The sequence below is a fragment of the Daphnia carinata genome, chromosome 8 (assembly GCF_022539665.2).
Source record: "Daphnia carinata strain CSIRO-1 chromosome 8, CSIRO_AGI_Dcar_HiC_V3, whole genome shotgun sequence".
Classification (NCBI taxonomy): domain Eukaryota; kingdom Metazoa; phylum Arthropoda; class Branchiopoda; order Diplostraca; family Daphniidae; genus Daphnia; species Daphnia carinata.
In genome coordinates, this window is record NC_081338.1 from 1762022 (window position 1) to 1789480 (window position 27459).

General features: G+C 43.4%; 1 pseudogene; it reads left to right on the plus strand.

Moving 5' to 3' along the window:
* LOC130704106 (uncharacterized) lies at positions 1–25695 on the plus strand (annotated as a pseudogene).
* Positions 25696–27459: the final 1764 nt, after the last annotated feature.

Here is a 27459-nt window from a genome sequence, read left to right on the forward strand (position 1 = left end):
CATCACGAGAGCCGAATAGTCACTGGCATTAGCGGTCAAAGATCACGTCATAGCAGCGGCTACACTTCTGCTTCCAATTCACCGTCAGCAATAAAAAAAGTAACTGAGCCGTCAGCTCCATCGATTGCTACGGCGAATAGTCATCTGGTGGTACCGGAAGATTCTAACGATGACTGGAGATTCTCGAGCCTTTACGAAGTCACCCTGCGTTGGATGTTTGAACCAGATTTATCCGAATTTGACGATACAGTAAATCAGTCATTTGGAAACAATATAGTTAGTAACTCCGTCCTCAACGATTCCGGAACTTCATCTCTTGGAGAAATCTGTTTGACTGAAGATCCTTCGATAATCGTTACCGAATCATTATCTGACACCATTCGAATTTACTTGCAATCGTTTTGCCGACATAAGAAAAAGCTGCCCTCATTTATTGATTTCCGTCCAATTCCTCGTCCGGCCTATGACGTCACTGCTAGTGCGTCCAACATGAACCCCGAAAGGCAGATGTACGTTCTTGCATTTCAAGACGGAAGCCCTGGCCCCCAGACTTCATTTCCGAGGTAAGAATTCGAATCGAATATCATGCAAAACGCAACCAGTCATCCGGCTTGATAAAGCTGGATTTAACTAGTCTCAGATAAAAAAAAGTGAAGCGGTGTAGCACCCATGTTTTATCAATCCAAAACATCACGTAAGCTGAAATAAATAGCTAGTTACGGTTTCAGGTGCCATAGGATCTGGTACAATCTGGATTTTGAAGAACTTGACGATGAAATGTTGAATGTATTGACTATCTTAGAACGTCACCCGATGAATTAGCATTTGCCTTGGATCGACGTTTTTTCCACTTTTCCCTATTGAATTCGTAATAGGTTTTGCTTTGGCCGACGTCCAAATTCGTAGTAGGGTTCCTTTTTCTTCCGCCTCGATTTTTACATCTCTTCCATCTACTAAATCGGTTGGAATAGAACTCTTCAGTATCCTGGTTTAACCAAATTCTTTCTTTTTTAAGTTAACGAAAATGTATGGTTCTATATCGTTTTCCATGAGGCTCTGTGTCCATGTTTCTGAAGGACATCAACTATGTTTAGAATTTCAATTTGCGTTGTGTTATTTAGAGACATCGCGTGCATCGAGTTGGTGCAACAACTCGTGGAAGTCCATCCGCTTCTTTCAGACTAGGAAGCAAGAAAACTTGCTATCTATGAGAAAATCTGGCAGCCAGGAAAAACCAGCAGAGGTCTTGTTTAACGTTGGTTAGCCATTCGTTGCATTATCTTCTCTTCTCTAATAAGCTGCCTTAGTCTCTGCCTTCGTTCACTAACGGTGGCTTTATTGTGCTCGTGTGTGTACATAGCTCGTCTGCGTCGCCTGAACGATTTCGATTGCTCGCTGCTACTTGCCCAACAGTGGCTATTTGATGATACCAATCCCGATGCGCCCAAGTGTGCCAAAACTCTAATTCTTCAAGAAAGTCAAAATGGAGACATTCCGGTAACGTAAGGTAAAAGAGCGAATTGGGACAGCGTTTGGGCTAACAGCCTTTCTTATGGGGAATGTGTGTAAAGCCGATCTGCCAATTTCGGACAAAAACCCTAATTCATTGGACATTTCTGCTAATTCTGTACAATCTTGTTTTTCAAAACTAATTGATACATTCGATTCAGTTTTTAATTCTGAATCGAATAGCTTAAGACACTGAAGGGGGTGCAACAGAAAAATATTGCGAAATTTGTGTTTTCAACAACCAAAACAATGAGCTGTCAAAACGAGACTTCATTTTTTCAGGCCTGTTAACTTACCATCGAAACTCCCCCCAAAAACATAAAATATAGATTTTAAAAATTGTATTAAAAACTTCGCTCTTTAAGTAGCCAATAGGTTATAGGTTCCACGGTAAAAATGAAAAAATAAATGTGATTGAAATTTTCGAAAAAAAAGCATAAGCACTTCCCGTAAACACGCCGTAATGTCCGAAATTTTAAACCGAAAAAATTGTTTTTAACTTGCCCTATTCTACCCAATATCGCCGTAACAATGTTCGTCGACCGTTTCGTAACAATGTGATAATATTTGTTACTAACGTAGACATATAATATTCATTTGATTGTTGACTGATTTTAGTCTATTTTCCCATAAGCTCCCATGGCACTAATTTGGGACATCGGACTATAAAATAAATAACGTTGGTAGGTTGTGTTGTTGCTAACAATCAACAGTGGCGTAGTCGTACGGTATTTTGGACTACCAACTTGAAGGTTGGTGGTTCAATACCAATTGGGACTCCTGTGCAAAGATTTATTTATTTTTTGTAATTTTTAATCTTTTTTTGTGAGATTTTATACAATCGCCAAAGACACTTTAAACAAACGCAACATCAACAAATCTTGGTATTAATAGATTCGTTTAAATGTTCAGTGAACATTTAACATTATTTAGCGTAAATGTGTAACGTACAATGTAAGGTGAACATTGTTCACCACAGGGCTGTTAAATATTTTATGAAAATCATATGAAAATATTTATCTAATGGGTGATTGTAATTCTTAGATTTTTTACATAAGCTCCCGTGACGCTAATTTGGGACAGCAGACTACATACAGAAAGACATGTTGTGCTTTTAAATAATTTTTAGTGAACCATGGCATAGTCGTCAGACGTTCGATTGCTATACTAAAGGTTAGTGGTTCTATACTGTCAAAACATTAATTTTTAGTTTCATTTACCCCATTTCCTCATTGTTCTCTTTTTTGTGAGATATTTTAAAAATCACTAAAGATACCTGACACTACTACCATATCAATAATGTTAGGATCAATAGATACGTTAAAGTTTTCTCTACATGGCTGTTGAATATCCAAGAAAATCATGTGAAAATCATGAATGAATGTGAAAATGCGGTAGCCGGTGAAATAGGACTGAAACGAAATAAGACTGGAGAAATAGGACTGGAGAAATAGGATTGGAAATTTTCAGTCCTATTTCTACCAGAGAAATAGGACTGGGAGAAATAGGACTGACTTTTTAAAACTTTTAGGACAGTCCTATTTCTCCATGCCAGCAGTCCTATTTCTCCTTAGAAATAGTCCTATTTATTTTATTTTGTTCCAGTAGGAACGATATGCCTCCAATCCGATAGGCAACATTATGCGTAAGAGCGTCGGCTTATATCCATTTCCCTTTGTAAAAAGCCGATGGTGTTAACTCATAACTTAAATGGTTCACCAAACATTTACCTTTTATCCTATTTTAATTTAAATTGCAGGGGACCATTAAATATGTTATATCTAATATAGTTCATTTAATAAAATACTACAACGGCCACACCAGAAATATTTATTAAATTTTTCTTACTTTTTAGTGCATAAATAACTTTTCCAGTTGCACTCATGTTGTACTTGCTCATACAACTATCAGCAACGATTAACAAGCAAGTCTTACCATATCGGTAGCGCTCTAACATGTGACACGGGTAGGCTTGTGTTCGATTCTCCGTGGCTACATTTCTTCTGCGGTTTTTAATAACATTTGCGGTTAAGTTTACTATGAATAGTAGAAGAATGTTAATGAATCTTCGCCTGTATGAAAGCTAGTTCCTCACCAGGAGCAAGAAGAACTGTTGAGATACAAGAGAATGGATGAGAGAGGAGATGGTAGATAACGGTAGATGGGCGAAAAATAAATTGTTTGTAATTTAACATTTTAACAATTCCTCAACTTCTTTACCAAGAAGAGGATTCTACCACCGAAGTGGATGGCCGAGCATGACATAGCATTACTCATCAAGTGACGTATGCCAAAGGATTAAGTTAATATTTATATTGACTTTGAAATAAAATTGATGAAGAAGATTTATGGGTGCTAAAGCCGAGGAAGTTGAAGATTGTTTCCGGCGGCGAATAGAAAGAAGAGATTTGCAGAAGTAAAAGATCATCGGCTTTAGCAGATTAAAACTTATGGGTGCTTAAAACGAAGAGGTCGAAGATTTTTGCCGGCGGCGAATCGAAAGCAAAGATTTAGGAAGGTCAGAGATCTTCGGATTCAGCAGCTTAAGACTTATGGTTGCACCACATTTAATGACTACTCCATACGACCTTGTATCCCGGAAGCTGATGACGCTTGCCTGCGGCGAATTGAAAGAAAAGCTTTACGTAAATCCAGGTAATCTTCACTCACCGCAACAGCAAGAAGTGCTTCCTTCCTATTTGCCGAGAGGTGTAATTTCGTTTGGCTCCTCCCCTTTTTGGCAGACTATATATATGGATACAATAATACCAACAACTTTAATAGTTCGTCTTAGACTTCGATCTAGCACTTACCATTACCATGTCTTCAGCTCGCTTTCAATGTTCGGGATGCAAATCCAGTGTAATCGGCCGGAAGCAATTCTGCGTTTGCCTAGGCTGCCATGTTCCTGTCCATCGTCTTTGTCGGTTCCTCATACGATGATTGCTAACAAAAACATTTAGTTAATAAAATACCAAGACATGTTGCGATAAAGAAGAAATATATACCTCCATTGTCGATTCCATGTGTTCTAGTGGTGTTGCCTCTCTTCTTCCATCGCTTGCATATGAACGGATGTTGGGATTGCAGCTTCTGGCGATCTGGTCTGGTAGCTGAGGTTGCCCTGCGTCTTCGTCGTGGTGGTGGAACTGGAGGAGTGGTGACCTAAGAAGAGGAGACAACATGAAAAGAAAAGGAGACACAACAAGACTCATCAATGGTGACATTGTCAACGGAGAAAGTGGGGAGGGTGGAGAAGACGGAGTTGCTGGACGACGCGGAGAATTAGTCTGAGGAGATGTGCGAGGAGTTGATCGCTGTCGTGGTGATGAGAGACGACGTGGAGAAGCTAGAACTAGAGGCTTTTTCTTGCCTACGTCGGAAGGGTCGAAAATGCTCCTTGGCTTCAGCAATCTCTTAGGACGACCACCTTCAGAACCAGCAACAGCAACAACAGCTACATCGCCTTTTGATCCCCCAGCTACTGCACCATCAACATCCGCTACATCTTCCGTGGAACCTAGGACTGCACTACCACTAGAACACATGGTGCACCGATAAAAGTTGCTGAACTCCTTCCATGAAGGCGAAACACCCTTATGGAAGGTAACACCACAACAAAGACGATGGACAGGAACATGGCAGCCTAGGCAAACGCAGAATTGCTTCCGGCCGATTACACTGGATTTGCATCCCGAACATTGAAAGCGAGCTGAAGACATGGTAATGGTAAGTGCTAGATCGAAGTCTAAGACGAACTATTAAAGTTGTTGGTATTATTGTATCCATATATATAGTCTGCCAAAAAGGGGAGGAGCCAAACGAAATTACACCTCTCGGCAAATAGGAAGGAAGCACTTCATGCTGTTGCGGTGAGTGAAGATTACCTGGATTTACGTAAAGCTTTTCTTTCAATTCGCCGCAGGTAAGCGTCATCAGCTTCCGGGATACAAGGTCGTATGGAGTAGTCATTAAATGTGGTGCAACCATAAGTCTTAAGCTGCTGAATCCGAAGATCTCTGACCTTCCTAAATCTTTGCTTTCGATTCGCCGCCGGCAAAAATCTTCGACCTCTTCGTCTTAAGCACCCATAAGTTTTAATCTGCTAAAGCCGATGATCTTTTACTTCTGCAAATCTCTTCTTTCTATTCGCCGCCGGCAACAATCTTCAACTTCCTCGGCTTTAGCACCCATAAATCTTCTTCATCAATTTTATTTCAAAGTCAATATCAATATTAACTTAATCCTTTGGCATACGTCACTTGATGAGTAATGCTATGTCATGCTCGGCCATCCACTTCGGTGGTAGAATCCTCTTCTTGGTAAAGAAGTTGAGGAATTGTTAAAATGTTAAATTACAAACAATTTATTTTTCGCCCATCTACCGTTATCTACCATCTCCTCTCTCATCCATTCTCTTGTATCTCAACAGTTCTTCTTGCTCCTGGTGAGGAACTAGCTTTCATACAGGCGAAGATTCATTAACATTCTTCTACTATTCATAGTAAACTTAACCGCAAATGTTATTAAAAACCTAAGAAGAAATGTAGCCACGGAGAATCGAACACAAGCCTACCCGTGTCACAGGTTAGAGCGCTACCGATATGGTAATACTTGCTTGTTAATCGTTGCTGATAGTTGTATGAGCAAGTACAACATGAGTGCAACTGGAAAAGTTATTTATGCACTAAAAAGTAAGAAAAATTTAATAAATATTTCTGGTGTGGCCGTTGTAGTATTTTATTAAATGAACTATATTAGATATAACATATTTAATGGTCCCCTGCAATTTAAATTAAAATAGGATAAAAGGTAAATGTTTGGTGAACCATTTAAGTTATCAGTTAACACCATCGGCGTTTTACAAAGGGAAATGGATATAAGCCGACGCTCTTACGCATAATGTTGCCTATCGGATTGGAGGCATATCGTTCCTACTGGAACAAAATAAAATAAATAGGACTATTTCTAAGGAGAAATAGGATTGCTGGCATGGAGAAATAGGACTGTCCTAAAAGTTTTAAAAAGCCAGTCCTATTTCTCCAGTCCTATTTCACCGCCAATCGAAAATGCATCTAATCGGTAATTGCAATATTTAAGTTTTTCACATAAGGCCCCATGACGCTAATTTGGGACAGCAGACTACATACAAATGATATGTTATGCTTTTCAAAAATGTTTTGTTAACCATGGCATAGTTCTAAGACGTTCGCTTGCAACCATGAAGGTCTATGGTTCTATACTGTTGGAATGACGTGAGAACGGTGGGTACGGAATACGTCTGTATTTTGATCTCGGTCGAAACGCATTATGGGAGACTGAACCACACTGGTCAAGAGTTGGAACGCTACTGACCCTCTTGGGGGGGTGCTGCCAACTCTTGCCTGGGGAGGGGAATTGCCATAAGCACATTTGAGGTCATTCCACGTCCCTTTCTTTTGAAATTTCGAAGTGAACAATGAAATGAGAGCTTAGGGATTTACAACAATCAGTATTATTTAGACCATGAATGTGCCGGATATAAGGTCGATGGCTTCTTGCGTCGGCTAGAACGTCTTGGCGGGACTGCTTCTTCCACCTGGTTCCAAGAGATCCTCGTATTTGGGACCGGGGCCATCATTGGGTCATTTGTTCTCATGGATTATGGTGGTCCTATTGCCGGTGGGGTCGCTGTCGATGATGTTTTTGCTGACGGCATCACTGGAATCTGACGACGAAGGAAGCGTCGGTTTCGCCGGAATACGCACCCTGCTGGAGTTTTGATTAGGTAATCGCGGTTTGGGCCTGTCTCGACGATTACTCCTGGTGTAGCCCAGTGTTTGGTTAGGGGATGCTGGATCAGGACCCGATTCCCGACTTGTAACGGTGGTAGAGGGTGCGCTCGGTGGTTGAAATGTTCTGTTCTCAGGTCACCTGTCCGACGTGCCTTCTTTTCCAGCACTTCTGCTTCTTTTTGCCATTCGGGGGCGAACGACCGGCGGTGGGCCGGAAGGCAATCGCGGATGGGACGCTGAAACACCATTTGGGCTGGTGACTGTGCGCCACAGCGTGGAGCATTGCGGAACAGGAGAATGGAGTTTCCAAATTTATTCGCGTCGAACGCACCGGCTGTCCAATACCCGGCGATGAGCTTTTTCATCGCCCTAATGCCAGCTTCTGCGAGCCCGTTGGACTGAGGATAGTGGCGTGACGAGGTACCTGATGATACTCCCCACTCCTCCAGGAACTTCTTGAACTCAGCTGCGGCGAATTGGAGACCGTTGTTCGACCAAAACTTTAGCGGCACGCCGACATTGATAAAAAATTCACGCACTGCATGGATCACGCTCTTGGCCGATGTCTTGCAATCAGGAAATGTCACGACCTGGGGCCAGCCGCTGTACTGGTCTATTAGGACTAAAAAATGTCAGCCGTTGAAACTTCCTAAGTCGCCGTGGATTTGCTCAAACGGTCGGGAAGCTGGCTCGTGTTGACGCAGTGGTTCCGGAGAATGCGACGGTTGGTGCTTTGTACATTCTTCGCAAGAACGTGCCATGTTGATGATTTATGCATCCATGTTCGGCCAAAACACGGCTTGCCTTGCCCGCTGTCGTAGCTTCGTCGCTCCTTGGTGCATTTTGACAAGGTCTCGTAGGACGTCGCCTTGTAGCGCTTTTGGGATGACGACGCGCGCTCCGACAACTATCATGCCGTCCATTTCGTCGATCGCCAGTTGGTCTCGGACACGCCAAAAAGGGCGAAGGGCTGGTGGAAGATTGCATTTCTCATTTGGGAATCCTTGGCTGATGACTTCCCGCAGCTCCTGCATCACCGGGTCTAGACTGGCAGCTAGTTTCACTTTCTCGAGCACCGGATCCAGCACCTTCGGGTCGGATCCTTCGATCGCGCATAGGAGGGCTAGTCGTGGGGAGGCGAAGCTTTGCCCTTCGGCCAACTCATCGTCTGGCATGGCTACGCCGATCGGTGCTCTACTAAGGGCATCCGCGTCTTGATTTTGTTTCCCTGGTATCCATTTTGCTGTAAATGCGTATCGCTGCATTTTAAGGCGTAGGCGGAGTAGCCTCTGGTTGTCTAGCTTATCCAATGCGTAGTTGTTAAGGATCGGAATAAGGGGCTTATGATCAGAGATCAGATCAAACGTGGGCAGCCCCTCGAGGAATTGACGACACTTGTGCATTGCCCATGCTGCCGCTAAGCACTCTAGCTCGATCATGGCGTATCGCGACTCCGCCGATGATAGGAAGCGGGATCCTGCCTGGACCACTTTCCATGCTCCGTCTGCGGCTCTTTGCTTCAGGAGGAATCCAGGCCATATAGGCGAGAAGCATTAACGTGAAGTGCGGTGGATAACGCTGGGTCATAATATGCCAGGCCGTGGGAGGCTGAGAGCGCTAATCGTGCCCTTTTAAATGCCTCGTCGTGCGTTGACGTCCATTCAAAGGTAAACCCTTTCTTCAGAAGCGGCGACAAAGGTACTAGTGCACTTGCGATCTCATCCGAGAAATTTCCGAGCTGTTGGCATAGGCCGAAGAATGACCTGAGGTCTGTAAGGTTAAGTGGCGTTGGGAACTCTGTCACAGCTCGCAGCAGGTCCGGATCTGGGCGGAAACCCTCTGAATCAACGATGAACCCACCAAACTTTACCGATGGTTCCGCATACACCAATTTCCGAGCATTGGGTGCCACGTTATGTTGACTGGCGCACTAACTCGACGTGTTCGTCGTATGTCGCGGAGAAGACGATCACGTCTTCAATGACACGTCTCCTTGCTTAGATGTCGTCGAAGACATCCGCTACCCGCCGGCTGTAATCATCACCGGCGTGCGTGATGCCGAATGGAAGCCTTAGATACCGATATCGGCCAAAAGGCGTTGAGAAAACAGTAAGATCTGATGACTCTTCGTTCAGCGGAACTTGATGATACCCTTTGAGGGCGTCCCCCACGGTGAAAAACCGCATGCCCTTTGGTATGGTGCGAACTGCTTGAAACGGCGTTGCCGTCTCGAATCGGGGACGAATGATGCATTCGTTGAGTTTTTTTAAATCGACGCAGATCATAGTTCCGCCGTCTTTCTTAGCTACCAGCACGATAGGGTGGACCCAGGCGGTAGGAGCCGTCACCTTTTCTATTATACCCTGTTCTTCCAAAGCGTCCAGCTCTTCACGAAACTTCGGCATTAACGGCACAGCCACGGGACGCGATCCTCTCATGGCCACTGGCTGAGCACCATTCTTGAGCTCGAAATGGCACGGGGGTCCGACCATAGGACGGCATTGACCATCAAATATGTTTGGGAATTCGCCACAAGATTGCGTAGATCCGTAGCTCTTTGTTCTTTTGACGGGTTTGGGCTTAGAGTGGCCAACCTACGAGCGATTGGTAGTACTCGAGCTGAAACATTTGGGAATAACTGGGCTATCTTCATGGATGGCTCGGACGGACCACCCGTCGGCAAAATTTGATTACTGGGTATCTTGGTCTTTCTTGTAGTTTCAGTGTCAACATGATATACCCGGGCGTGTGGGTAGCCGGCAGGCAACATGCCTAATTTTCTTTGTGTGGCCAACGAGAGCACTGCCTGTTTCAAGTCTTGTAGGACATGGATCGTGGTTTCGATTGGCCGGTTTTTGTGGCCGTCAGCTTGCCAGTCTAACGAGGCGAGGAATGTCCCGTCGTTGACGATCAGCGACCCTACGGCCGTCTCTGGGGATGCTGCCGGACGAAGAGCTACGTTTTGGAATAGCTTTTGAAACGTCTCCCGTGGTATGGCGTCCAATTCAGCCCCTGTGTCTGGGAGGAAATATACTTGTACGGCAGTTGGTGCCCCGGCCCGGTTGGCGAGTGCAAATAGATTGTCTTAACACCTCTCAAGTTTGATTTGCTTTTAGCTTGACAGACCGAGGCGTAGTGGCCGGTGCGACCGCAATTATTGCATTCCTTTCCTGTTGCCGGGCATTCTGATTTTCGGTGCCGCGACTGACTCCCACAATTCCAGCAGTCGTCCGGGGATTTAGTGTCGCCTGGCTTATCATCTGTACCAGGGGTTTTCCTCTTTGTGCTCGGTGTATTTTGTGGCCTGCCTTTTTCCTTCTTATATGACGACTTCGCTGTCTGCTGTATCGACAGGGTTTCACCGCTCTTAAGTGTTGTTGATTTCTTGGTCGCTGCCTCAGATGTCCGTAGAATGACGAGGGCATCGTCGAGAGATAATGTAGGGCCCTTTTCCAACAGCTTTCTCCTGTCGTCGTCGCTGTGGACGCCGAAAACCACTTGACCCAGGATGCGGGTAGGTTCACAGTTGGCACAACAATCTTTTCCGAACTCACATTTGCTAGATAGTGATCGAAGATCGCATAGCCAATCGTCGATTGCCTCGTTCTCTCGCTGGATTCGGGAGGAGAACTGTTGTCCCCATACGTGTCGATTTCTTTCGGCATTGCATCGCTCCTCTAATTTTTGAATTATGGTATCAGGTTTCTGCAAGTCTGCTGACGACATGCCAGAGGAAAGAATCGCTGCCAGTGTTGGTTTGGACAATGCCGATTTCAGGATGTTGGCCTTGTATCTGGGTCTATCGTCCGCCTCTAGGGCGGAGTCGATGGTGGACAACTCGATGTAAATGTCCCATTGCGCTTTCCACAAATCGAAGCAATCTTTGTATTCGTCTAGGTCGAACGCCGGTGGTGTGCCGTATGGCCTGAACGGGCGCGCCATCTTGTTGCTGGTTATGGGTTATAGCTACCCAATACGACACTCTTCCTCGAAAGACGAGAAAAGAGGAAGAGAAAAAAAAACACAACCAAAAACAAACGGATGGGTTGGTCACTCGTACGTCGGTCTTAGCTCTTGCCTGCAGCAGCCTTACAGCTACTTGTCGCGCTATTCTCGCCTCAGGGCTCTCGTGCGTCTGGAGTGAGCAATTTTCGATGGACGCCCCCCTTTTTTATTTTTTATTTTTTTATTTTTTTTTTTTTTTTTTTTTTTTTTTTGACTGGATCAAAGAACTTATTCGCAATCGATCACTGAAACCGACGCTTGAATCGGGATTAGTTTTGGAATCACGGCCCCAGTGATGGCTAAATGTGTTCGATCTTTTGTTGTTGCTACGCAGCTTTTGAGTCGATGACCGCGTGGTCAGCCAGCTCCGCAGATGCTGCCTGTACACTGTATTCACGTCGTCGACTACTGCGGCACCACACAAACTTAGCACGAATAAGAACGACTCGTAAGTTCGTTATCTACAACTGCGCCATGGAATGACGTGAGAACGGTGGGTACGGAACACGTCTGTATTTTGATCTCGGTCGAAACGCAACATGGGAGACTGAACAACACTGGTCAAGAGTTGGAACGCTACTGACCCTCTTGGGGGGGGGGAAGGTGCTGCCAACTCTTGCCTGGGGAGGGGAATTGCCATATGCACATTTGAGGTCATTCCAGCTGTCACCACACTATTTTTGAGTTTCGTTTTCCTCATTTCCTCATTTTTCCCTTTTTGTGAGATGTTTTGAAATCACTAAAGATAACCTTTACACGAACACAATATCAATATATTACGCGAAATAGATTCTTTGAAGTTTTCTCTACATGGCTGTCGAATATTTCATGAGGCCCCATGACGTTAATTTGGGACAGCAGACTACATACAAAGACATATTATGCTTTTTAACATTATATTGTTAACAATGGCGTAGTCGTAAGGCATTCGAATGCTAAACTGAAGGGCAATGGTTCTATACTGTCAGCACACTTTTTATAAGTTTCGTTTTCCTCATTTCTCCCTTTTTTGTGAGATATTTTGAAATCAGTAAAAATGACCTTTACACTAACACAATTTCAAAATTTTACGCTCAATAGATTCTTTGAAGTTTTCTTTACATGGCTGTCGAATATTTTATGAAAATCATGTTATAATATTCATCTAATCGGTGATTGCAAGTCTTATGCTTTTTACATAAGCTCCCGTGACGCTAATTTGGGACAGCAGACTACATGCTAAATGAAGTGCTTTGCTTCTCTGTCAGTTTATGTTAACCATGGAATAGCTGTATGACGTTGGGTTGCTGACATAAAGGGTGGTGGATCTATACCGCATTGAAACCAAGTTTAATTTTTCTTATCCTCATTTTTGAAATTTTCCTCTTTGGTGAGATATTTTTGAATTGCTAAGAACACCTGAAACTAAAGCAATATCAACAATATTGGTACCAATAGATATGTTTAAGTTTTTCTACATGGCTGTTGAATATTTTGTGAAAATCATGTCACAATAGTAATGTAATCAGCGATCGCAATTCTTATGTTTTTTACATAAGCTTCCATGACACTAATTTGGGATAGCAGACTACGTACTAAGACACATGTTATGCTTTTCAAAATGATTTAATTTAGCATGGCATAATCGTACGATGTTGGATTGCTAATCTGAAGTCTGACGGATATATACTCCATGGAAACTACATATAAATTTCTTTTTCCTTATTTTTGAATTTTTCGCCATTGGGTGAAATATTTTGAAATCACTAAGAATACCTTATATTAAAGCAATATCATAAATACTGGTATAAATGGCTTCGTTTAAGTTTTCTTTATATTTCTGTTAAGGATTTTATGAAAATCATGCGAGAATATTTATCTAATGGCTGTTTGTAATTCTTATGTATTTTCCATTAGCTCCCGTGACGCTAATTTGGGACAGCAGACTACATACAGAAAGGCATGTTATGCTTTTGAGCTATTCAGTGTTATCCAACTTTTTCAAAAAGATCAGATAAGATGAGATAAGATACGATAATTTGATATCTTTTGGCATCTTTCATCTTCTGATTTTTCCTGCTATCTTTAACGTATCTTATCTGAATTTTTCGAGATACTGAAAAGATATTAAAAGTCACGTGACCTCATCACGTGACCTTATGACATCAAATAATAATACATAAAAAATCGATGTATTAACCTATTTTACCCATCAATACAATACCGATTTAAATTGCAATATCGTAATCAATTAATAATTCTATGTAGAAATCGATAAGAAGTTCGATATATAATCGATTCAAAATTCGATATATCAATCGATTTAAATCGATTTATCTTTTTATTATCGGTATTTTTATCTTTATTTCACGACCTTTACGTTAACTTAACTTATCTTAATCTTCCAACTTGTCAAATTATCGTATCTTATCTAGATAACGAAAAAAAAAGTTGAAAAACACTGGAGCTGATGTGTGTGATCCATTGGCATAGTCGTAAGACGTTCGATTGTCAGCCTAAAAGGTTAATGGTTCTATACTGTCAAGTCACTATTTTAAATTTTTTAAATCCCCCTTTCCTCATTTTTCTCTTTTTGGTAAGATATTTAAAAGTCACTAAAGATACCTTACACCACTTCAATATCAACAATATTAGGATCGATAGATTCGTTTAAGTTTTCTCTATATGGGTATGGAATGCTAAATGTAAAACATGTGAAAATATGCATGTAATTGGTAATTGCAATTTTTATGTTTTTGACATAAGCCCCCATGACGCTAATTTGGGACAGCAGACTACATACAAAAAGACATGTTATGCTTTTCAACAGTTTATTGTTAACCACGGCATAGTAGTAAGACGTTCGATTGCCACTCTGAAGGACTATGGTTCTATACTGTCAACACACTACTTTTAAGTTTCGTTTTCCCCATTTCCTTATTTTTCCTTTTTTTGTGAGATATTTCCAAATCACTAAAGATATCTCACACTACTACAATTGTAAATTGATCGAGAGCGCGAAGCGCTATCGACGATCAATTTTGATTGTATAAGAATAAGAGAGAGAGACCTGAACTGTGTCGACCTTGTATTCTACAGCTCTTTTACAGCAGACAAAAAAAGGTAGTTTAGGAGGGAGGGTTGGCAACCCTTTGGCCTCAGACCTTTTCACTTCATCTGAGTTAGGTGGTCGTCGGAATCCGTCAATACCTGCCCCTGAACTGTTGGATCCCACTTCGCCGATGATCGAATCTGCGTTTTAAAAGGGTAACAATGATTAGCTTATAAACTCATTAAATAGGAAAGCTGGGTGGGTGGGTGGATGTTACAGTTCAGGTCTCTCTCTCTCTTATTCTTATACATTCAAAATTGATCGTCGATAGCGCTTCGCGCTCTCGATCAATTTACAATTGTAGTCGAATGTTCGTTCGACCTGAACTGTGACTTTAAAGCCAACATTTGTTGTGTCTATGCTCAGAACGACTTCTGCTACGGAAGGTTCTTTGGGCAGATCCCTTCTGTAAAATCTCGTAAAGGTTGATTCCGAGGACCAGTGGGCTGTGTTTAGAATTGTTTGGACAGAGATGCCTGCTGCTGCTGCTTTCGAAGAAGCCGCTCCTCTTGTTGAGTGAGCCGAGAATCTGCCTGTGTCTACGCCACTTTCCTGCAGCTGTCTCTTTAACCAACCCGCTACGGTCGATCCGACTACTGGGTTGTACGGCTTCACTGATCCCATAAAGAGATGCCTATCATTCGATTGCACGCGATACTTCTCCGTTATAGATATGTAGTGTTCCGTGCAAAATACCGGGTCAATTCGGGGGTCCGGAATTCTTTTGATAAAGAACGTTTTTAGCGCTCCTTCCTTCTGAGCCTTTCTCGGTTTTAGGAAGGAAAATTCATACCGGATTCACTTATTCTTAGATCCTCTTTCCCGATAGAAGCCACTTCCGAAGCTCGAAGGAAGGATGCTAACGCCAGAAGCGTAGCCAGTTTCCGAGCGAGGGGGCCGATAGCTAAATCCTCGTTTTTAAGTTGGCTTAAATGGTTGGTCACTATACTGACGTCCCAGGTGAACTCGTACCTAGGTTTAGGAGGGTTTGAAATGTATATACCTTTCATCAATTTTACAATGAGCGGGTGTTTCCCGATCTGTAGGCCATCAATCGGTTGTAAGGTAGAGGAAAGCATCGACCTATAAATATTTATTGTGCCATACGCTTTTCCTTCGAAATGTGCTTCTGACAGGAATGATAGAATATGCTTTAGGTCATTTCGAAGGGGATTTTGGTCTTGTTTACCGCACCAATTGTACCAAGCGAGCCAGGCGGACTGGTACGCATCTCTCGTGGACTCTCGTGAGCCGGCCAGCAATAATTGGCCCACTTGTTGTGGAAAGCCCTGGTCTGCATATCGTTTCCGGATAATTTCCAAGCGATTAACTGGAAATTCTTGCATTCGCACAGGGGGTGTGGTTCCCCCCCGACTGGACGTAAGTAGATCCGGGCAGACGCGGAGAACTATTGGCATGTCGGAAGCTAGCTCTAGGGCTGTTGGAAACCATGATTGGCTCGGCCAATACGGACATACTAAGACCAGTGTCGCTCTCTCTTGTCTTATCTTTGTCAGGCAGTCTTCTATGAGAGAGAATGGGGGAAAGGCATAGCCGTTGCGGCCTAGCCAGCTGAATGAGAGAGCGTCCGTCTCCGCCGCTCCCGGTTGGGGTTTCCAGCTCGAGAACGTTTCCAGTTGGGCATTCCAATGGGATGCGAATAGATCGATTGCCACTTCCCATCTCCTCCGGATCAGTTGAAACACCTCCTTCTTCAGCATCCAATCGCTCCAGTCTTTTCTCACTCTCGATTCCAGATCTGCGACGCCATTAAAAAACCCTGGTAAGTGGGTGGCCTGCAGTGTGATGTCTCGTTCCTCACACCATCCAGCTATATCTAGCGCTATTTTATTAAGGCTAGCCGATCTGGAACCCCCAATTTTATTTATATAGGCCACTGCCGTTGAGTTGTCTAGTTTAAGCAATACGGTACTGGAACGACTTTCTTCTGCGAAACATCTTAGTGCGTAGAAGCCTGCTAAAAGTTCCAGTTCGTTTATATGCCTGGCGGTGTCGGTTGATGTCCACGGACCTCCCGTCCTTACTTTGTTACTTACTGCACCCCACCCTGAGAGAGACGCATCGGCGTAGATGGTTATGGAAGGGCTTGGGTCTATCAGTGCTTTCTTTTTCTTTAAATTATGCGATGAAGTCCACCATGACAAGTCTTCTCTAGCTTCCCGGTTCAGTGAGATTTTGGATTTTAGTTCCCCATTGTCTAGCTTGAGTCCGTTAATGTAGGTATTCTGGATATTACGGTAGTGGGCTTGGGAAAACGGGATAGCCCAAACGGCCCAGGTAAACCTTCCTAGAACGCTGGCGATTTCTCTTAACGTTAAAGAGTCTTTTTTTTAAGGCATTCTTGCACAATTTAATGATGACGTCCTGCTTCGCGTCAGGCAGTTTAAGGGAAGCAGTAGTGGAATCAATCAAAAGGCCTAAGAACTCTATTTCCTGTGTGGGGGTTGTATGCGATTTGTCTTTATTGATAATGAAGCCAAGCGAATCCAGCAGATTGGCGACTACCACTAACTGCCCTTTTAACGACTCCTTAGATTGGTTTAGAATTAATATATCATCCAAATAAATTATTAATCTAATTCCTCGCTGTCTTAAATACGCGACGACTGGCTTCAATAGTTTAGTAAAAGCCCAAGGGGCTGAGGAGAGGCCGAAAGGGAGACAGATGAATTGAAAGAGAGTGTTTTTCCATTTAAACTGTAAAAAACTTTGGTCCTCACTGTGGATGGGTATTGCGAGATACGCATCTTTAAGGTCCAATTTTGCCATCCAGTCGTTATGGCGGACTACGTGTTTGATTGAGCTGGCCCCTTCCATTTTGAAGTGCCTATACACAACATACGTGTTGAGCCTTTTTAAGTTAATGACGGGTCTAAAGCCCCCTGATTTCTTGGGAATGATGAATATGCCACTAACGAAACCCCTCGTTTCGGCGCGCACCACCGCCCTTTTCTTAATCATGTCTTCTACTTCCTCATTACAGATTGCCCAATGACTCGGTCCCAACGCTGCGTTATTCGGTACGTTCTCTTGCGTAGGCGTCGAGTAAAATTCCAGTCTCAGCCCATTAGAAACTAACTCAAGGATTCAAGGATCAGCTGATATTTTGAACCAATTCGTTTTGAAGGCTGATATCCTACCCCCTATCGCAACTTCCGAACCAGATGGGGAGAGCGGTCTGCCGATGTTTGATTTAACGATAGACACGTACCTTCCCCTGTTGTTGAGGTGTCTTGGTGTCCCGGCACTCTGCTGGGTCGTGTTGTACTCGACTGCGCTGCGTTCTCCGCCGAGTCTAGCCGAGGGGGTGTTGGCCTCTCCCACTCGTGTGTTGTTGAACGACGAACCCTGCTGGGCGTCGGTGGATTCAAAGCGATGGCTGGTGGATTGACCCGACGGCCTATTGTTGTGCCGATCAGGATGGCGAAATTGATGTCCGCCATTGCGGTAAGGTTGCCCTGACAGGCGTTGAACCGGTTGAAGATTGCTTAGCATGGTCTGTTGTTGTGAAGACCTCACCATAGATTTTACGAAAGATTTTCCAAAAAGAGAACTAGCCTCCTTGGTGTTAAAGTTGTCCTGATCGTCGAGGAGGTAGAGGTATGAAGGGCTAGTCTGCCTGAGTACATTCTTTCTTCGCTGTTGAGTAACCTCGTGAAAGGAATCCCCCAGCAATTGAATAGCTACACTAATCGCTTCGCGGTGAGAGTCGTCATCAAGTTTCTCATTAGACAAAAAAAGAAGTGGTTGTGCTGCTTCTAAGATCTTTTGCTGTACGCAGTACAAGGCCCTCTCGTTGTGATCGATCGTGTTCTTTGAAGCCGACGATCCTTTAACTTGCTTGAGGCGTTGGTAGAGAGCGTCGTCCAAGGAAGGGCATTTAAACGCGGTTGAGCGCTTTTTAAAGGAAGCCAGGTAACGCCCCTTAGTTACCTTGGGATTTGATGCGCCTACTCCCCTAAAAAAGGGGCGTAGCAGTCTCTTTCCTCTACTCTTTGACAATTTGAATTTTACAACCGCATCCTCGTTTTTATGTCGTTTCCCTGCCCTCGGGTTTTGATCTTTCTCTTCATCCCTTGGACGCCTTTTCCTCTCTCCTTCCAATGGAACTTTTGGGTCCTGGGGAATCTCGAGAGCCGGCGAAAGGTCCCGATCTGGATCGGCTAACCCCAGGGCGTCGGCCTCTTCTTCTCTTTGAATGTCTGGAGTAACGTCCCTATGAACTAAACCGTGGGGGCTTACTCTAACTCTAGCCGTGCTGATTCTCAATCTCCTAGATGAGCCACGAGGCGACACATCACTATCACTTGAACTTTCTGAACTGGAACTAGAGCTAGGATCAGACATGACTATGCTGTAACAGAGCTAGAAAAGGTCTGAGGCCAAAGGGTTGCCAACCCTCCCTCCTAAACTACCTTTTTTTGTCTGCTGTAAAAGAGCTGTAGAATACAAGGTCGACACAGTTCATTCAGGTCGAACGAACATTCGACTACAATATCAATAATATTAGGATCAATAGGTTCGTTGAAGTTTTCTCTACATGTGCTGTTGAATATCTTATGAAAATCATGTGAAAATATGCGGCTAATCGGTGATTGCATTTTCATTTTTTTTTACATAAGCTCCCATGACGCTAATTTGGGACAGCAGACTATATCGTAAACGACATGCTAGGCTTTTCTGCTAGATTATGTTAACCATTGCATAGCTGTAAGATGGTGGGTTGCTGACACAAAGGTTGATGGATCTATACCATATTGGCACGATGTTTAATTTTTGTTATCTTCATTTTTGAAATTTTTCTATTTTGTGAGATATTTTTGAAATTACTAAGAACACCTTAAACTAAAAATATATCAACAATATTGGTGCCAATAGATTTGTTTAAGTTTTCTTTACATGGCTGTTGAATATTTTGTAAGAATCATGTTATAATGTATGGATGTAGGTTGCGACCGCATTCTCTAGATCCTCTGTAGTGTAAGCCATCTTTGAAACAGAAAAATGAAAAACTCATTAAAATTTATTTTTGCTAGTCAGCATATGTTTACTGGTAATGCAGCTTCCTATCCTTTTATCAAACAAGTATTAACATTTAATCACTGTCTGGGATTGAACTTCAGTCCTTACGATCGTAATGCTAGTGCTTTGCCACTGAGCCATCTAACTGTTGTTAGTGAGTTTGTATTTATAAACAATATTTGAAAAAAACCCAAAATGCAAGCGGAAATGTTACTTTTTTTAGAGTTTATTTGACGTGGTAGACGCACATCTTTCACGCAACATAAATTCATTGGACGAATTAATAAACAAGCAGTTTATCACCGATGGTGAGGATTGAACCTCAGACCTTCGTCTCCCTAGCCAAGCATCCATCCGCTGGGCTACCTCGGGAGTTTTCGGAAAAAAATCCCGCCATCACATTTTCTTCGCAAACAATGTCCCAAATTAGGGACATTGTTTTAGTTTCCTAAAAAATTCTTGTTTACTATCTCATAAGATGAGACAAAAAATACCAAATTACCTTTAAAATTACAAAGAGTACGTTAGCTCTGAAGTTACGAAAATAAATGTGAAGGGATGTAAGTTATTAAAAAAAAAAGCTGCGTGGATGAGGCCAGACTAGAATCTAAGTCCTCAAAGTATTTTTTTGCAATTTCTACCAAACGGATACAAAAAAACGTATAAATATTCCACATCAATCGATTTCTATTTGAATTCTGCATCGATTGATATAAAACTCTTGAAAAAAATATGTCTTTGTTTTTTTTTCGAAAATATCTGTGTCCTAAATTAGCGTCGGATGTCCCAAATTAGCAAGAATGGGTTTTTTTCTTATTGTTGACATTGGCATAAAATTAGTATTTAATGGGACAGACTTGTACTTAATTTGTAGTCCTTAACTTTCTCTACGGTTTGATGTAATTAGTTAATGGGTTTCTTCAGTTTTACCTTATATATTTCCTGTGTCGTCTAGGTGTCAACTTATAAGTAGTGCACTGTATACGTTATTCGCCCGCAAGCAATACGCACAGATTTTAATTATCGTTTTCTCGGGTATTGTTACGTTTTATAATTTTCCCTTTGGACAAATTGCATAACCCCCCTTTTAGTTTAAAATTCCCCTATAAGATGTCCCAATAGAACCATTATTGGCATACAATTCGTGAAGCGAAGATATATGCATATGTTGTCCCAAATTAGCAGGAGCCGAGCCTGTGTCCCGATTCGCTCTTTTACCTTAATTGTCTACGCCACCTTATCGGCTCTATATAAATTTAATCATTTCAAAAGATTAGACATTAGTGTTAACCATTACTTTCGCGTTGCAGTGGGAAGAATTCACTGTGGCTTGTGGCAACCAACGCCACCAGAAGAACACTTGTGTCCTAGAACTGCCACTGGATGGCGCAGGAGTTAGGGCATATAAGGATGCCCTCAGCCTACCAGCAAGGTCACTCTTGCGATAGCCTCTGCTAGTCGATGTGCTTAAAACAGTGCTCCCCTCGTTTCCCAGAACTATTGCGTAATTCTCTTGTTACTCAGCACCTAAGTGAAAATACACGAAATAACAGGACCTTCCTCTACCTTCTCTAAACAAATGGTTCGTTACAGCTAGTAAATAACTATAAGTGGTGACCACGACGTTTGAACGTACGGGCAACGCAACGCGAAGAGTGAGACCAAGGGTGCGACGTCGATCAAACGTTGAAAGTGACCAATCGAGAACAGGACGTAAAAAGTTTTTTTTATATTTTATTTGTCTTTCATTGCGAACAAAGTGTTGTGTTTCGACAATTTAAAACTGATTTCGCCATGGCTGAAGAACAACCACAACCAAGTGCGAGTAACGTGGTATCTCACGTATCCGTTAAAGCTCCGCCATTTTGGCAGAAGGATGTCGATGCATGGTTCATCCAACTTGAGGCACAATTCAGCCTGGGCAACATTCGCGATCAGAAAACAAAATACCACCACGTCATCGCAGCTCTCCAACCTGAGCTGATCAGTCAAATATCCGATTTGGTCCACAATCCTACGGAAACACCCTATAATAGCATCAAAGAACGGCTACTCAACATTTACGCAGAGTCCGAAAATAGGAAGATTAAGAAGTTGTTAACGGAGATGCAACTCGGGGATCGTCGTCCAACCGCCTTGTTACGCGAAATGCGAGCACTCGCCGGACAATCAGTTGCTGACTCGCTTTTACGGTCCTTGTTCATGCAACTCATGCCAGCCCAGGTAAGGAATATTTTAGCTGCGAGCAGCGACACTTTAGACGCTCTAGCCACGATGGCAGATAAAATCTTGGAGGCATCCGACGCTCCATCTCAACCCTACGTTGCAGCACTGTCTTCCACACCGAAATCAGACGACGCGATGAAAAAAATCGAGGAATTGTGCTCAACCCTGGTCCGCTGTATTGGCCAACTACAACAATCACCTCGCTCACGGTCACGGTCCAGAGGCCCTCCACACTCAAAACAGACAAGAACAAGATCACACACTCCGAGTGGCGACATGTGCTGGTACCACGCCGCGTATGGGAATAACGCCCGTAAGTGTAGAGAGCCATGCACCTTCAAAACTCCAAAAAACGAGTAGAGCCAGCGCAGAACGCGGCAAGCGTTGGCGCACCTAGATCCCGCCGCCTCTTCATTACCGACCAAGTGACAAAAACCCGTTATCTAATTGACTCTGGGTCGGACATATCAGTAATCCCACCTAGATCACGTTTTAATCCAGTGGAACGGGTATTATTCGCTGCAAATGGGTCGCGAATCAACACATACGGAAAACAGCTCATCGAACTGAATCTAGGATTACGCCGCTCTTTTAAATGGATTTTCACGTTGGCTGACGTCACCTGTCCAATCATAGGGGCAGATTTTCTACAACATTTTGGACTTCTACCGGACTTAAAAAACAAACGTCTTCTCGATTCTGGGACGTCCCTGTCCACTCCAGGACAACAAGACGATGAGAGTGATGCCCCGCACCTCTTCACAATCGACCCAACGAACAAGTATGCCATCCTTCTAAATGAATATCCGTTCATCGCTCGTGAAAAGCCGGATTACGCCACACCACCACACAGTGTTACACATCCGATAGTGACGAACGGTCCCCCAGTCACTGCGGCTGCTAGACGCCTTCCTCCCGATAAACTCAAAGCTGCGAAGCTGGAGTTTCAGCTCATGATGGAATTAGGCATCTGTAGACCCTCTGACAGCCCTTGGGCCAGTCCGCTACATATGGTGAAGAAGCCGACCGGAGTCTCCTGGCGCCCATGCGGAGACTATCGCGCATTAAATGCGATCACGGTACCCGATAAGTACCCCATCCCACACATCATGGACTTCAACGCCCAGCTCGATGGAAAAACAATTTTTTCAAAAGTGGACATATTGCGCGCGTTTCACCATATACCAGTCGAACCTAGTGACATTAAAAAAAACTGCAGTGATTACGCCGTTTGGTCTTTTTGAGTTCTTAAAAATGCCATTTGGTCTCAAGAACGCAGCCCAATCGTGGCAACGCTTCATCAATTCAATCGTCAAAAACTTGGATTTCGTGTACGCCTATATGGATGACTTACTTATCGCAAGCGCAACAGAGGAAGAACATTTCAAACATTTACGCCTACTTTTCGCGCAGCTAGAGACATTCAACATAAACATAAACTTCGCAAAGTGCGTTTTTGGTGCGAGTGAAGTTACCTATTTAGGGTATCTTGTGACTCCTACAGGTATTTTGCCTCATCCTGAACGTATAAAACCTATAGCGGATTTTCCGCTACCCCAACAAGTATGGGAGTTGAGAAAATTCCTCGGTCTCATAACTTTTTACCGCCGAGCTCTACCAACCTCAGGCTACGAATTAGCGGTGCTATCAGAATTCATCGATAGCAACAAAAAAACGCGACACCAGGCAGATCCAGTGGACAGACGAAACGCGCAGCGCCTTTATCAAATTGCAGAGAGATCTAGCGGAAACAACGCTTTTGGCACATCCTTGTCAGGATCTGCCAATAGTCTTAATGACGGACGCCAGCGACCTCGCTGTGGGGGGAGCCCTTCATCAGCAACGAGGATCCATTCTTGAACCCCTGGCCTTCTTCTCTCGGAAACTCGACAAGGCGCAACGAAATTACAGTACATACGATCGCGAACTCCTGGCAGTGTATCTCGCTATCAAACATTTCAGATACGCGCTTGAAGGCCGCCAGTTCAAAGTTTACACCGACCATCGTCCACTAACCTATGCCTTCCAACAAAAACCCGATCGTGCATCTCCGAGACAACTTAGACACTTGGATTTCATTGGACAGTTTACAACAGATATTTGTTTCATCCCGGGAAGAGAGAATGACTCCGCCGATCTTCTCTCGCGTATTTCCACAATCTCCTTGGACGTCAATTTAGAAGAAATAGTTAATCTCCAAGCAACTGACGCCGAGCTGCGCAGCATACTGTCTAACAATAAAACATCACTTCAGTTAAAAGAGCTCGACCTACCGTGCGGTAAACGTTTTTGCGACGTAGCTACTGCAAGAAATCGCCCTTTCGTACCCTCGCAGCTCCGAAAAGCAATTTTCGACAGCGTACACAACCTCGCCCATCCAGGCGTTCGTGCTACAGTTAACATGGTACGCCGGTCATATGTATGGCCTAACATATCCAAAGACTGTCATCAATGGGCTAAAGCGTGCATACCGTGCCAGAAGGTTAAAGTGTCTCGACATACAGCCAGCGCAATTGGAAAATACGAACCAGTATCAGCGCGTTTCGAACATATCAACGTAGACATCGTCGGGCCGTTGCCACCTAGCCGTGGTTACTCCTATCTAGTAACAATCATCGATAGATTTTTACGTTGGCCCGAAGCCATTCCAGTTCAGGAGTGTTCAGCTGAGACCATCGCCGACACGCTTCTTTTCCACTGGGTAGCCCGCTTCGGTATACCAGCCAAAATCACAACCGACCGAGGACGACAATTTGAATCATCGTTATTCACCGCCTTTACCCGACTGTTGGGTACACATCATATTAAAACTACGGCATATCACCCTCAAGCAAACGGAAAAATTGAGAGATGGCATCGCTGTCTTAAGTCAGCTCTTCGGTCCCAGCTGTCAGAAGATTGGGTAGGCTGTTTACCTACGGTCCTTCTTGGCTTACGCACTTACCTTATTACAGGTGCAAACACCACTGCTGCTGAACTAACTTACGGACAAAACTTACGCTTGCCGGCAACAATTCTCGAGGACCATCCTGCAGCAGAAAATCTTGACACGTTCGCATCGATTTTACGAAGGCACATGAGTAGCGTCCGAGCAGTACCAGTCGAGCATCATTCAGTCGGAAAACCATTCGTACATCCCGCTCTTTCCACCTGCACTCATGTATTTCTACGCCACGACGCCTATAGAAAACCGTTGCAGCAAGTCTACGATGGCCCTTTCCCGGTCATATCCAAATCAAACAAGAACTTCGTGATAAAGACACATCGAGGCGATCAGACGGTCACCATTGACCGCCTAAAACCCGCTTTCCTGCTAGCAACTGACCAGGTTGAACCAGAAACACAAACATCAGTCACCGTAAAATCTGTCACACCACCGCAGACTAGTCCCGAACCTCACCGCACGCGTTGTGGCCGACTCGTCCGTTTTCCCGCAAAACTTCGCGAATAATTTTTTTTTCTTTCAGTTTACTAAGGGGGGAGTAGTGTGGCAACCAACGCCACCAGAAGAACACTTGTGTCCTAGAACTGCCACTGGATGGCGCAGGAGTTAGGGCATATAAGGATGCCCTCAGCCTACCAGCAAGGTCACTCTTGAGATAGCCTCTGCTAGTCGATGTGCTTAAAACAGTGCTCCCCTCGTTTCCCAGAACTATTACGTAATTCTCTTGTTACTCAGCATCTAAGTGAAAATACACGAAATAACAGGACCCTCCTCTACCTTCTCTAAACAAATGGTTCGTTACAGCTAGTAAATAACTATAGGCTGAACTGTCAAGTTTCCTAAAAGTCTTGGAACGTGAAGAGAAAAACCATGAAATGCAGATTCGCGAGAAGTACCAACTGCTAAATGAGCGCTTGCGAGAAACTATGCAACTTTCGAATCCGGCAGCATACAAAAACGTTAATTTTCAAGTCAACCCTTCACCGTCTCAAGTTGAAATTTGAAAAGAGTACTTTAAAATATATGGTGTTAATACCTGCTGATCTTATACAGAATCCGAGTGGTGTGATAGAAAGCTAATAAAACATGTTGATTCAAATCAAGTCACATATTTTCATTTTTGCAACATTACAAAAAATTCGTAATCATTCATCAATATCAGAAAAATTTCTCTATGATTACAGATTCGCATAATAATATTTAACGACTCGAACCACAATAAGAAACGAACGATTTAAATACTATTTAGTAGAAATGAAACCTGATAGAAAGTCATACAACCTTTGTCATACCGAGTTTGGATCTACACGTGGGGAAGAGCTAAACTCGTAGAATTTCAAGGGATCTATTGTAGCAGATGGCAATCCAATCGGGTTGTATAGCTCCCCACTGAATTTGGTTGATTTCACCCTCAGCTGCCGTGTAAGCAATAATAGGATCTTCAATGGCTCTTGGCATTTGCTGGATATCCCATATCAAGGCTTGGTGATCATCACCTGAATAAATTCATAAAGCCGAAAATGGTCATCAATGATTGATTTTCTTCCATCGAATACTGTAAAATTACCAACCAGAGATAAGGAGATGGGACACGACCGTGCTAAAGCCGCCATGACACTTTTAGGGGCACCATCTAGCGGCTAATTCCCTCCCTTCATCATTAGCAGATGAATTCCCTGGAAGGAACCAATGTGGCAGGCGGCTAATTTGAATATGGGAAAGGAAAGTCGGACATTTCGCCAGATAAAAACACACAACGAAAGTTCTGTGACTCGGAGGTCGTTGAAAACTCGGAGAATCAAAAGGGGTCGATTTTCTGGAATTTTTGGCTTACAAATACTTTCCATTCCAGCTTCCATTGAATTGTTTTCCGGGAACCTGTTAGCTAATTATCAAATTTTATACTGCAAAATACCCAGGCTCACTTTACAAGTTGTTACAGTAGTAGTTACAATTTACTTTTAGTCATGAAACTTTCTTTTGTGTGTTATTAAAGCGCATTGTCTAACTCTCCGCGACCATTTCAAATCAGCCGCCTGTAACAATGCTTGCTTGCACGGAATTCGTCTGCTAATGAGAAAGGGAGGGAATTAGCCGCTAGATGGAGTGCCGAAATCTGTCATGGCGGCTTTCCCTATTCCGTGTCCCATCTCCTTATCTCTGTCACCAACGTGAATGCAAAGCACACAGTATTTATACGTACCAGCCGTGCAAATGTGGCAGGATGAATGCGGAGCCCATGCAATGCCATTGACGCAGGCTCTGTAATTGCTTAAACGGGCGACTGGAGTACATGATGCTCTTACATCAAGTATCACTACCTAACATGTAAAATGATTAAAAACATATACAGTACCCACCAAAAAGATTATACACTCGGTCATTTTTTGGCCCTTTTAACATGGCGTCTTATGGCGCTACGTCCCCCTAGTTTTTATTTATTTGTGGATTACCCCTTATAGTTATGTTGAAGAAAAAAAATCTGCGTACTCGTAGATGAATTTCCTATCCAGCGATATGCAGCGCATAGTTGTACACAAAAACCCTGAACGTTATATGTGCGTTCATGTGTATAAAATTTCCCTGTTTTTCCGTTTCGCGCCGCCATTGCCTTGCATAGGGCTTTCCCCAAATTAGGCCTCTTTTTATTTTGCGTGTATTTTTTTAACTAGAAGCCGCAAGAGCTTCTAGTTTTTTCCCCAAATTTATAAAAGGTTTTTCTTTATAAAGATGTAAAAAAATATTTTTATTGTCTAAATACATCCCGTTATATTTGTTGTTTTGTACTGGCTAAATTTTTTCCTGCAAAATCAAAGAAGACAAAACAGGTAGTGTTGACCCGAGTGCAACACGACACGCCCACAGTG